Source organism: Magnolia sinica, chromosome 18, assembly GCF_029962835.1.
Source record: "Magnolia sinica isolate HGM2019 chromosome 18, MsV1, whole genome shotgun sequence".
NCBI lineage: Eukaryota > Viridiplantae > Streptophyta > Magnoliopsida > Magnoliales > Magnoliaceae > Magnolia > Magnolia sinica.
Genome location: NC_080590.1, coordinates 27254909 through 27265492, shown reverse-complemented (window position 1 = coordinate 27265492; position 10584 = coordinate 27254909). Strand labels below are relative to the sequence as shown.

General features: G+C 38.9%; 1 protein-coding gene across 2 annotated transcripts in view; it reads left to right on the top strand.

Annotated features, from left to right (window-relative positions):
• Positions 1-9524: 9524 nt before the first annotated feature.
• LOC131233032 (heavy metal-associated isoprenylated plant protein 39-like) overlaps positions 9525-10584 on the top strand; it is a 28006-nt gene continuing 26946 nt past the window's right edge. Inside the window, exon 1 of one of the 2 annotated variants that reach the window (XM_058229596.1) lies at positions 9525-9578. The gene's annotated coding sequence lies outside the window, so the exon portion shown is untranslated. Of the gene's footprint in view, positions 9610-10584 lie in introns of both variants that reach the window. The other variant, XM_058229597.1, reaches the window with a different exon arrangement.

Sequence of the window (10584 nt, the reverse complement as noted above, 5' to 3'; positions counted from 1 at the left end):
GTTTAGTTTGTAGGGTAAGTCAATTTTTGTTGGAGTGGGCCACTTGGGTCATTTCCTCTTTTATTGAATTGAGTTGTTACCAATTTTGTGAATAAGATTCTTATCAAACAATAGTGTGAATTATTTTTTGAATGACTATTAGGTGCAAGATTAAAAAAAATAATAATAATAATTTATCAATATTTTGTTTTATTTACAGATATTTTAGCGACGGACCAAATCCGTCGCTAATTTGTGAACATTACCAATCAACGACGGATTCGATGTCCGTCGCTTACTCATATTAGCGACGGACCTTATCCGTCGCTAATTTCCGACCGTTGAACGACGGATTTGATGTCCGTCGCTTATTCATATTAGCGACGGATCTTATTCGTCGCTAATTTCTGATCGTTGAAAATCAACGACGGATTTGAGGTCCGTCGCTTACTCATATTAGCGACGGATCTTATCCGTCGCTAATATTTTTAGTAACGACTGATTTTTTGACTTTTACCGACGGATTTTTTATTTTTTACGACGGATCTTATCCGTCGCTATGAAACGACGGACGTTATCCGTCGCAGATTAAACGACGGATTTTATCCGTCGAATAAAAAAAACGACCCAGTAAACAGCGACGGACCCAGCGACGGTCGAAATCCGTCGTTTATTTGGCTTTGCGACGGATTTGGTCCGTCGCAAATTGGCGATTTTGGCGTAGTGTGCTTTCAATTTTTGGTACGTCCGGTGGGATTAAAAACTATTTGATTGTCGTAAATATTCATTGTATAACAATTTTGGTGAAACCATACAATTTTTGGTATGCCTAGTGAGAGTTGAAGAACTACTAGGCTATCATAAATATTTACAGTTCACCGGTACAATGTGAGCCAAAGAGGTCGTAATGAATTCTAGTACTATTGAACTTCCTGCAGAATAAGAGAAGACCCAGTTGCAGCTAGTACTTGAGTTGTTGCCAAACTTAACACTTAATCTTCCAAATCAGGATATGACATCTTCATCTTAGATTGATCATCTTGAGATAATGTCAGTTGGACTACACGATATATAAATGGAGATTCGGCATATTGCATAGTCATAAGCTTAAGCTTTGCAGTCTCAAATTCATATTGAAACCTTTAACATGTGAATAGCGCTTAGTCAGATTGAAAGTTTGAATAAGATGATGGGCATTTTCATTGAAAGAGCACTCATTGTGCCTCAACAAACAGTGTCTCAGCTGATTATGCCTCACTAAACTATTGAGACAAGCTATGTTGGAAACTTGGCGCTAACATAGCTAATACTAACAACTCCTCTTTTACAATGGAGCATGCATCTTGCTCTGGTGCAAGAAGTGTGGAATGTTCCCATTCCTGTCGAGATTAGACGATTTGAATGGGAGAAGAAAAATTTTGTTCTTAAGATCAGGAATCAGGTAATACCTTGGGGGCATCCTTTTCCTAAGAATATTGCTTACAATGGGAAACAATATCTAATAGGTCCTAAGACACATCTGATGGTAGAACATCATAATTTGGATTGTGACTGAGTCATGTAAATTGTCCAAGAAGTAGCAGGGCAAGTTCTTGGTTGAACTACTACGACAATCTACCATAAGCCTTATTCGGAATGGATTGACCAATAGCTCGATTGTCGTGACCGAATTTAATGTTTTTCAATCAAGATGGCCAAGTTTGACCGAGATGTTTGAATTTGATGTTTTTACGACCAAGACGGCCTACTTCGACAAAGATGGCCGAATTTAACGTTTTTTTATTCAAGATGGTTGAGTTCGACTAAGACGACCGAATTTGATATTTTTTAAAAACCAAGATAGCTGAGTTCGACTAAGATAGCCAAATTTGATGTTTTTAGATTAAAATAATTGATTTCGACTAAAACGGCCGAATTTAATGTTTTTCGATTAAGATGGTTGAATTTGATATTTTTTGATTGAGATAGTTGAGTTAGACTAAGATAGCCGAATTTGATATTTTTGATCGATTGAACAGTTACATTTATTATGTCGAATGACAAAACAACATTACTCTCACCTTTTAAACTAAATACGAAATGATATAGGGGTAATGTTGTACACTATTTCTAACCGATCCTAAAATAACCAATCAGGGAATGACATGTGTCATTGCACGGAAAAATAATAACATGCAAAAGATTTGCAAAAATATTTGGAGTGCTTTTTACAGATGTACCATTGGCGTTGAGCTGGATGATACACGTCATCTAATGACGAGGCATGGTCAAGAAAACAAAGAGGCAGAAAGTGGTTGAGCGAAAAAGAATTGTTAAAGGGACACATGTTGAGAAGAAATGAAAAGATATGGGAAACCAAATATGACAATGATCCAGTGGTCATAACTGTTGAAATAATAAAAGAAGCATCTAAAGGGTGCCGAAGAAATCTATAAATAGCAAAAAATTTGGTAAAACAAATCGTATTTTACCAACTAAGTAAACCAAATCAATTTATATTTTCTTATCATATCTTTAACTCTATCTTAGGAGTAATGGTAATCTTTAGTTGTTATCTGAGTCTACACTCTGGACTATTTCTGTCTCAATATAGACCGTTCTGATCATTCTGAAAATCTAATTGTAATCCTGCCCCATGTCGATTGTGAGTATTCTTTTTTCTGAAATGGTTATTTCTGATTGCTTGGTATAACAAAAGTCATATTGTACAAAAGGAAAAGTGCAACTCATTTTCGAAGTAAGAACCCCATCTTTTCACAACCACCTAGATATTTTACAATTATATCATCAGTGGCTAAATTCACAGCCAATCTTCTCATATCTAGGTCATGTAAGTTTCCGTTTGACATCTGTGCTTATATTGGCACTTGAGGTCAACTTGTTCCAATTGAATCTATCGGCTGACACACCCACACACACCACGTGTCACTGAAAACAAGCCCACAACAAACGACAGAAACGTTCCTATGCCCACCGTAAGATTCATTTGACATCTAATCCCTTGACAATGTTACAGAAAGCCGGATGAAAGAAAAATATAAATATCAGCTTTATGCAAAACTTTCGTGGGTCCTGAGAAGTTTTCAATGGCTGGCGTTTAATCACAACTGTTTTCTGGAATGTGGTACACTTGAGCTTCATATCTGTTCCATTTTTGTTCATGCACTACAGTGAGTTGATAGAACCAACAGAAGGCGAGGATATAAGACACATCCATCAATCACAAAGTTATAGCGTGATCAGTAAAATATGTGTGACACACCATTGCATGTGTCTTATCCGTCCATCTTTTTCTTTTCTTTGTTTTAAAAATTTAATTTCATTTTAGTACATGATCTCAAAATTGAAGCAAACCGAAGGTTAAGTGGATCACACGGTAGGAAACAGTGGGAATTGAATACATACTTGTAAAAACTTAGGGCTAGAGGTGGGCATGTTGGACCCAATTCGGTGGATTCGACCCGATCCGATCCAACTCGGTACCGTTCCGAATAGAACCGACGGCCTAGATCAGCCCTGATCGAGTCTGTCCATCCAAATTCGATCGTTTTTCGGGTCAGGTTCGCATAGTAGTGTATCTAGATAGAACCAATCTGAAAATCCGGACCAAAAAGGTTCGAACCGAACCGACCCGACCCTACCCGACCCAACATGTAAATATCCCTTTATTTTATAAAATATCTCTATATCTTTGGCTTTTCATTTAGCGCAAAAAAAAACCTGCCCAATATACACTTGAGCCCCCAACTCTATCTCTCTCTATCTCTCTTTATATCTGTCTATCTCTCTCTTTATATCTGTCTCTCCCTTTCTGTTGAAGATGGCGGCGAGAAGAAGACTAGTTAGATATGCAGTAGATCAAATACCTCTCTTTCTGTCATTGGGTTTTGGAGATTTCTCTGTTGGAGAGATATACACTGAGATATGGTGGATAGCCGTGTACGGAGGAGAGAAAGAGAAAGAGACTCGCAGCAGACATTGATCGAAGAAGGTCGACATACCGCTGTTTACAGGCGTTGTCTTGACAGCCAAACCCAAAGACAAAAGCGGATTGGCTAGTGTAACGTTAGCAAGTTCTGTGGGTCTAATCACGAGGTATGTGTTATATCCAAACTGTCCATCCATTCGACAATATCGTATTAAGGCTTGAGACAAAAATAAAACAGATCTAACTATTAAGTGGACCACACTACGGAAAACAGCGGGGGATTGAATGTCTACCATTGAAACCCTTTTTGGGTTCACAAAAGTTTTGGATCAACATGAAATTTGTTTTTCCACTTCATTCAGGTCTTTGTGACCTTAAGAACAGATTGGATGGAAAATAAACATTATGGTGGGCCCTACAAATTGTTTAACAGTGAAAATCATCATCTCCGCTGCTATTTATGGTGTGGTCCAGATGATCTTTGGATCTAATTCATTTTTTTGGATAATGCTCTAAAATGATCTCTAAAACTAGATGAATGGTATAGATATAATAAATACATCACTGTGGGGCCATGTAACTTTGATCTCCTTTTGGACCGTTCGTACAACTCGGAGCTCAAGGAGCGTCAGTGCTCGTCTTTGCACGACACATACCTAGAGCAGGTACGTATAGCTGGCATGAGCTATATTAGGCATTACTTCTCGGATTACGCACTGAGTTACTCAGTACGCTCTTATCGTACTGAGTAAACTCAGTTGGGCCCACCGCGAATGCATATAGTTCATCCACGCCGTCCATTCGTTTTGCCAGATCATTTTATGGGTTTAACCCAAAATTGATGACCATACCACTAGAAAAAGTGGAAGTATTGATTTCAACTGTTGAAAATTTTCTAAGGCCCTCAATGATGTTTATTTGTCATCCAACTTGTTCATAAGATCAGAAAGACATGGATGAAGGGAAAACACAAATATCAGTTTGATCTAAACCCTCCGTTGTCCCCAAGAATTTTTCAACGGTAGATGTTCAATTAACACTGTTTCCGGTAGTGTGGTCCATTTGAGGTTTGGATATACTCCATTTTTGGGATAATGCTCTAAAATTATGTTTCAAAAGAGATGGACGAAGTGGATACAATGCATAAATGCCACTGGGTCCCATGGAGTTTACTCAGTACGCTTACCGTACTGAGTTACTCACTACGCAATCCACTACCCTTCATACAAAGTTTCTTCGAGAAGCTGATTTTGCAGTGAGATATTTTATCCATTGAGTAAACTATGTGGACCTGTCTTAAATTTTTTTTGATTTATCCACACTGTCCATCAGTTTTTTAGATGATTTGAGGAATTGATGCTAAATTTTATGTATATCTAATAATTAGATCGCACCGTAAGAAACTTTGAGGATAATGATTTCCACCGCGTCCTTCTGTCACCGATGAGGAATTATATGATCCTCCAACAAAGAAATGCGTAGTGTCATGTAGTTTTCCCTTTGTAGTTGGCACTGTGGCTACATATTTGAGTCATCTAGACCGTTAATATGATTTTTATCACTCTGGATAGATCACGACATAAAAAATTCTCAGCACGCGCGGAATATCCTATACATCGAATATTTGGAGATGGATAAGAACCCTTGATAATTTTATTTCTCAATTTCATATTTGTAGGTCTCTAATAGGAGGGTTAGATTTTGTCAGTGATATTTTCGTATTATGATCTATTCACTCTGGTTTCCATTATATCAACGGACTGGATTACAACCATGGACCCCACTAGTACGAACTTAAAACATGTGCATACCACGAGGTTCATATACTCTTCGAGAAACTTCCTTGCCGTGCAAGTCATGGGACACCTCGGATGAATTAATCATAAGATCTACTAACCACGAAAGTCCTTTTTTTTTTTCTTTTTTTTTTTTTTTTGCTTTGCAGGATTACGTGCATGCTAGGCCATCCAAACCGCTGATCTGATTAGATCCGCAGTGACATACCATCTGGATAGACTATTTCCGGAAAAACAAGAGGATTAAACTGTGGAGTACATCTCAGAAGTGGCCTGAAAAACCAATGGTTAAAAGTAGTCCACATTTCACCAGAAGAACTCAAGAGAAATGGATGGTCAGGTCTATCCAGAAACTTTCATTTTTTCAACCTATAGCCACCAAAAGATTTGTACAAGTAGATTGATGGTCCCGATCGTCTGAAAATTTTGCTATGTATACTTTAATTTGTGAAATCCATTGAACTTTTGTGCAGCAACATGCACGAAAGCATTTCTTTTTTGAAAGATGACCATAGCGTGCCTGTGCATTGAGCACGTCAACTGAACCCAGTCAATCCCGACTTTGTCGAACGAAGATTGCTCGAGCGCCCGGAAGGCATTACTAAGTTCTGTGGGCCCACCGTGATATCTGTGTTATATATCTATACCGTCCATCCGTAGTGTGGTCCACTTGAAACTTCGATTTTACTCTACTTTGGGCTCATGCCCTAAAATGAGAAGGGAAACGGATGGACGGAGTGGATATAATATATAGATTACGGTGGGCCCCATAGGGTTTCTATAAGCAATCCCCATCCCACTTTGCCATAGCATATCGTCCGTCGATCCAAGCCATCTAAATCGTGTCCAGTTACAGATAAATATCGAGATAAACGATTCTAACCATCTGGTTTGAATTTGGTTAGCTGACCGTTTCTTTTTAACCATCCATTTCCAATCAGTTAGACATTAGGGTCGTCTCATCGTCGTGAAGTTTGGAGTATGGTCCATCAGAAACGGGGCTGACGATTTAGACGGCTCAGATTGACCTTCATGCACGCCGATGACTTGGTACAGTTTAGTAGTTGGAGCAAACGGAAGCTGATCTGAGCCGTTGAATAGCTTTTCAACCCGCTGATGGCCGCCCTAATTATTAAAACGCGGGATCAATGGAAAAGAAGGGACGTGGACCTGTCTAGTCTTCGGTCCTCACGACGCGCAAAGCGTATGAAAAACGAAGGGGTTGTTTTATAATCTGGTAGCGTATGACCCTTGATACGCCGGCACTTAGAGATTGTACGCGTGGCAGATAATTACACAAGAAGAACCGTCCAAATTGTGGAACCCATTCTCTTTAAGTAATCACCCAAAATTTTGGTTGGTTGAGAAATCTGAACCTCTGATTCGTAAATACTTGTAGATATGTTTCATTTTTAACCGTCCAATAGATGTCCACCAATCTAATTGTTAGATGATGAAAAAGCTATCGTTTTTTATTTTTATTTTTTTATCATGAGACGTCTAGTTTATGAAGAATAATTTGATTAGTTTAATTTGAATTTCTTATAATCCACCCATGTACTTTTTAGATAATTTCTAAGGGCCTATGTAACATCCTTCACACAGCCAGAGAATATAAAAATTTCGTCCACCACCCGATTTGAGAAAAATGCTACAAGGAATTGGCACCATCCGAACCATAGATACTCTCTCCACACGCACCAACGTCGTGATCTTGGGCCAGATCCGGACCATTCAACCGGTGGACCCCACCACCCATAATTATACCCTGGGCTACAAAGATCAGCCCGATTTGGTCATCTAATGTCAGGATGGGCCTTAAAATGGGGTAGATCCAAGACTCAAGTGGGCCACACCACAGGAAACAGTGGAGATCGAGATCTCACCATTAAAACCTTCCTGTGGCCGTCTGAAGTTTTAGATGTGGCTGATATTTTTGTTTTTACTTTGTCGAGGTAGGAATCATCGTACGAACGGGTTGGATAGCATATAAACATCACGATGGAGCAGAGGAAGGTTCCAATTATGGGCGTTGATTGGCATACAAACATCACGGAGAGCCACAGGAAAGTTCCAATGGTGGGCGTTTTCATCCCCGCATGTTTTCCTGTAGTGGGGCCCACTTGAGTCTGGAAACTTCCTGGCTTTTCCAAGGTTCCAATGGACGCGGATTGCTTACTGACTCAGTCAATGGCCACTAGCTGCTGCACGGTGCCACGTGGGCCCACCATGATGTATTTGTTTCACCTATACTGTTCATCCATTTTTCATAATTAGGGTATGAACCCTAACAGAGGCATATCAAAATCTTATGTGAACCAAACATTGATGATTGAACACCCACCGTTAAAAACTCTCCGGGGATACAGAAGTTTTGTATGAAGCTTGTGTTTTCCCTTCGTCTCGTCACGTGTGACCTAATCACAAGTTTTAATGGTAGGAATTTTATAATTACTGTTTTCTGATAGTGTGGTCCACTTCAGACTTTTTATATTTCTCATTTTTAATCTCATGCACTAAAATAATCTGAAAATATAAACGAACTAGTGGTGAAACAAGTATATCATCGTGGTGGGCCCACCGAGCACCGTCCAGGAGCCACCTGTAGCGTCAGTAGGCAATCCGCGTCTACGGACTGCGTGGTGTGCCACACACCACCGACTTGAGAGGTGTGTTCACGTCATCAAGATATGTGGGCCCACTATGATATATGTGTTATATACACACCGTCCATCCATTTTTTTGGAAACTATTTTTAGGCATGAGCCCATAACTGAGGCATATCCAAAGCTCAAGTGGACCACATTTTAAAAAACAGTGGGCATTCAACGCCTATCGTTGAAACTTCTTAAGGGCCACATAAGTCATGGATAAAGCTGGTATTTTTGTTTTCCCTTTGTCCAGTTCCGTTTGACCTAATGAGCACGTTGGATGACAAATAAATATCAGACCTTAGGAAGGTTTCAACGGTGAGCATCTTTATGTTGTGTGGTCCACTGGAGCTTTGGTTTTGCCTTGTTTTCGCCCATGCCCTAAAATGGATGAACGGTGTGGATAAACACATACATCATAGTAGTGCCCAGGTAACTTAGTGATGTGGCACTCCACGCAATCCTTACATTCTAACATGACTGGCTAAACAGATGGACGGAACGGATTTCAGACCCACATCTCAGTGGCCCCACAGAACTTTGAATTACTGGAGCAGATTAGGTGAGACCCGGACTCACCACAAGATGGTGCGGCCCTTACCGTGGGGCGCAGCTTGATGTATTTATTCCGTATCCACGTTGTCCATCCGTTTTTCGACATCATTTTAGGGCAGTGTCCCAAAAATGAAGCAGACCCAATTATCAGGTTGACCATACCATTGGAAACTGTGGTGATTGAACATCCTACCATTAAAAACTTCTTAGGGCAAACCTTAATGTTTGGTACCGTTTATTTACCATCCAATCTTCTTATTAGGTCGTATAAGCCTTCATCAAAGGAAAAAATAAATACCAACTTGATATAAAACTTTGGTGCCCCATTAATAGTCAATCACTACTGTTTTCTATGGTATGGTCCACCTGATAATTGGATCTGCTTCATTATTTTGGAATAATACCCTTTAAAAAAATCTGAAAAAACGGATGGACGGTATGGATACGGATAACATAAATTAAGGTGGGCCCCACGGTAAGGGTCGCACTGTCTTGGGTGAGTCCGGGGTCTCACCCAATACACTCCCTTGGATTGGGGAACTCCTCCCGCGTGTAGCTATTGCATACCCGTTTAAATACACATCATCATCTCTCCTTTCAACATTCAACCCTTCTACTTCAAATCTCTTCTTCTTCTTCAAATCTCTGTTTCTCTATCAGTCTTTCTACGTCAGATATCAGAGAATCTAAAGAAACGAAGGTTAGATTTCTATACCGATGATATTTTCTAGGAAATTCATTCTTGTTTGAATGGCAGTTCTTCATTAGCAAGAAATAATATACTTAATCCAACAATCTTTAGAGGAATCTAACAGAAGCGGCTCATGAAAACTATTTTTTACACTTACATGAATACTATAATAAATAGGCAGTAATCCTTAAAAAGATAATTAGCAGACGTGTATGATTGAAGGCTTTTAGCATGCTTGAATTCCATATCATGGTGGGATAGACTAGAATGATCTGCCCAGCATTTGCTAATATATTAGAGCAGGTGGGCCACAACTATTTGAGCGGACAGTGATTACGTCCGTTTTTCACATCATTGTATTCCAATCAATCAAATCTTTTGATTTAGTGTGGATCTAACTGTTGATTCACGCAATTATTCAAGAAACTATTTAGATTTGTCGCTTTTAAGCGTTTGAGTGAGGATCATCACATTAAAAATTATGATGATCTCAAAGCATGTGGCCAAAACTTACTGTTAGCATACTTACTTTTAAACACCATCCATTTTGAAAAAAATTCTTCCTGAATTTTCTTCTAGAATTGTGATTTTTCCTATTAATGTTTCAACAACGGATATTTCTGGGCAATGATGATTTTTGGGTAGGGCCGATAACGGCTTGGCCGGCTTCATGCTGCCCAATCCCAGTCCAAAATCCTCTAAACTATCCTAATTAGCTTGGTCCATATAAATTATTTAAAAAGAGAGAGAGATAAATTATTTAGAGAGAGAGAGAGAGAGAAAGAAAAAATAAAAAATCTAGAGCATGTGAGAGAGAGAGAGAGAAAAAAAATAAAAAATAAAAAATCTAAAGCATTGCACATGCTTCGTCCATGCATGTGCCAAATGTGTAAAAATAAAATGAAGATGTTAAAATTGAAATTGGAACCTTATGTTGCTTCTTTTTTTTTAATTTTTTTAAAATTTTTTTTGTTTAGTTAAATT